Below are 3705 nucleotides of genomic sequence, written 5' to 3' on the forward strand. Positions count from 1 at the left end.
CACTGGAGTCGAGCTCAACTGAATCAATCAGTGAGACTAATGCCTTAATCTACAGTACAGCAACCGTCATCTTGGAGGAGATGGATATTAAGCCAATGCCATCAAGGCTTCAAGCCGTTCCATCCTGGAAGCTGAGGCCACAAAATAAGATCAAGGACTTGCGCAAGAAAGTTAGTAGGCTCAGTGAGAGATCTAACCACAGTTTGGAGCGTCCAAAAAGGGAAGCCACAATAGAAGCTCTAGAATCTGCCAAACAGCAGCTAGTAGCACTCTCGGCACGACTGAAGCGGTACGCCAAAGAGCGGGATAACAAAAGAGTGAACAAAGTGTTCATCAATAATCCATCTAGAGTGTATTCCCTGTTCAGAGGTGAACTGCAGAGGCCAATGACTGAGCCTCCTCAATCTAGCACTTCAAAGTTCTGGAAGGACATCTGGGAGAAAGAGACTACTCATAACACCACTGCAAATTGGCTGAAGAGGCTTAAAGAGAGCCATCAACACACTGTGGCTCAGCAAGGACTGGCCATCAGCAAAGAGGACATCAAGTGCAGAGTGCAGCGTACGAAGAACTGGGCAGCACCTGGCAATGACATGATTCAAGCCTTTTGGTTGAAGAAATTGACATCACTTCACACTAGAATGGCTAAGCAGATAGAATGCCTAATAGAACAAGGTGACCATCCAGAATAGCTGACCAAAGGACGAACTGTACTTCTGATAAAAGATCCAAAGCAGGGGCCGATTCCCAAAAACTATCGACCAATAATGTGCTTGCCCACCACTTGGAAACTGCTCTCAGGAATAGTTGCAGACAAACTGGAAGAGCACATGAGTCACTATATGACCAGTGCTCAGAAAGGAATTGGGCGCAACACCCGAGGAGCCAAACATCAATTACTGGTGGATCAGACAGTCTGTCAAGACAGCAGGAAAAGGCAAACCAGTCTTGCCATGACTTGGATTGACTACAAAAAGGCCTATGACTCAATTCCTCATAGTTTGATACTTGAGTGTCTCAGTATGTACAATGTTCACCCTGCTCTTGTGGCATTCATCAAGATGTCAATGACCAAATGGAAGACGGAACTGGAGGCTAATGGCAAAAAGCTGGCGAGTGTCAAAATTAAGTGAGGCATCTATTAAGGTGACTCCTTATCACCGCTGCTCTTCTGCATATGCCTAAACCCTCTAAGCAATATGCTGGAGGAGACTCAATATGGGTACCAGTTTAAGAGTGGCACCAAGATAAACCACCTCTTCTACATGGATGACATCATGCTGTATGTTAACAAAGAAAGAGACATTGATTCGCTAATACACCTCACTCAGGTATACAGCAAGGACATCGGAATGACCTTCGGTATTGAGAAATGTGGAAGGCTAATTCTTAAGAAAGGCCATTTTATGCTCACAGATGGCCTAAGAGTGCCAAATGGTACCATCAAAGATATAGAAGAAGGGTACAAGTACTTGGGGATTATGCAAAGCTACATCAACCACGAAGCCGAGGTACGTCACAAAGCCATTACAGAATACAAAAACGCCTTCGGCAGGTCTTACGGAGCCAGCTTAATGCCAAGAACCAAGTCATGGCAATAAATACCTACACACTGCCAGTAATGAGATATCCAGCAGGCATAATAAAGTGGACTGAGGAAGCCATCAAAAAAACCGATATAGCAACTCGTAAACTGCTGACCATGCATGGAGCACTCCACCCAAAATCTGATACTACTAAATTGTATCTTGATAGGAAAGATGGCGGTAGGGGACTAAAAAGTGTACAGCAGACAGTGAAAGAATAGGAGCAAAGCATCAAAGCATATGCAGCCTCCATGGCCATTTCAGATAAGTTGCTAGCTGAATTTCAATCGGCTGCTCTTACAACGGACCTTTGCCCTGATGATGAGGAAATTGACTGGCACACGAAACCTCTTCATGGTGCTTACCACCAACAAATATCTAAGGTTGGCGATATTCACCAGACATATAGGTGGCTGAACAGAGGAAACCTAACGGCCAATACAGAGTCGCTAATCATGGCAGCCCAGGAGCAAGTGCTCCCAACAAGGCAACTCCAAACGAAAATCTATCATACTAGAGACGATCCTAGATGCAGACTGTGCAAAGATGCACCTGGGACCATTCTACACATCATCAGTGAATGCAAGCAGTTAGCAGAAAACGCATACACTGAGCGGCATTATCATGTCGCAGGTGTTGTGTATAGCAGTATAGGTGATGAGCATGGCCTTAATAAACCACAACACTGGTGGGAAGCTCCTGGTAAGGTAAATGAAAATGACTGCGCTAAGATCCTCTGGGACTTCTACATCCGAACTGACAAGCGTGTCCTAGCAAACCAGCCAGATATAGTGGTGGTAGACAAGGAAAACAAGAGGGCTACTATAATAGATATAGCAGTACCCAATGACTACAATATAGCCAGCAAAGAAAAAGAAAAGTAGAGAAATATCTCCCTTTTGGAGAAGGGATTGAAAAATGCTGGAATGTAAGAACGACTGTAATCTCAGTAGTCATTGGGGCACTGGGCACAATAACACCAGCGCATAAAAGGTGGCTTGCCCAAAATACCAACAACAATCAACTCAGGCGAGTTGCAGAAAAGTGCGCTATTGAGAACAGCTAAGATCTTGAGGCGAGTGCTCAAACTCCCAGGTCTTTGGTAGGAGACCCGAGTTAGAGCAGAATTTACCACCCATACGGGGTATCCGGGGTGAGGAAACAATTTTTATATAGATATATATATATATCTATATATATATTTCTCAAAGTCCGTGTGTTGGAATTCCATATGTCTGTTGGAAATCCGGCTATAGCTATTATTAGAACAACTGAGCTTGACAACAATAAAGACTCAAATTCATGGAATTTCATGGAAATTCATGGAATTCTTACTGTCATTGGAAGCCTAACTTTATTAACTAGCTTAGTGGAGTTTCTATTGGCAATATGCCAGGCCACTAGCTTGAAAAGTACAGTTGTTTGACAAAGTTTTAAAACCTTTACAGTTGTTTTTATTTCTCTCTTAATTTATTTCAACTACACGACACACTTCTCTCATGATATGTAGTTTGAAAGTTAGAATGGCAAATGGTGTTATATGTTAAATACAAATCAATTTTCTGTCCAAAGACTCTTCTATTACACGGGCAACGCCGGGTGGCACAGCTAGTATATATATATATATATTTATATATATATATGTATATATATATACAGCAGGCGTTACTACAATGTAAATAATCCGTTTCAGGAACGTTTATGTTATAAGGGTTTTATGTTATAAGAACAGTAAAATAAATGTAAATTGCCTAATCCGTTTCAAGATTTTTCCAAACTCATCTCTTTAGCAAAAAGGAAAAACTTGACCTAACTCTTTTAATTTGCGAGCTGTACAGTAACTGCAGTATTATTGGTTTGCATTGACAAATTTTCTCTTTTTTCTGATCAATCTCACTGGTTTTATACACCATGATTGCAGTTTTATTTATTTATTGCGGTTTTGATTTATTCATCATGATTGTGTTAATTTTCACAATAAGTTGATAGGGAGCGCGCATCTTCAACATTCATTTACAAGATTTTGCTTATTCTTGTCTAAACAGCAATGTGCACTCTTCAAAGTAAAACTATGAATAAATATTTTGTACGCCTACCATAAAGAAAAACACCAAAATTG

Source organism: Watersipora subatra, chromosome 2, assembly GCF_963576615.1.
Source record: "Watersipora subatra chromosome 2, tzWatSuba1.1, whole genome shotgun sequence".
NCBI lineage: Eukaryota > Metazoa > Bryozoa > Gymnolaemata > Cheilostomatida > Watersiporidae > Watersipora > Watersipora subatra.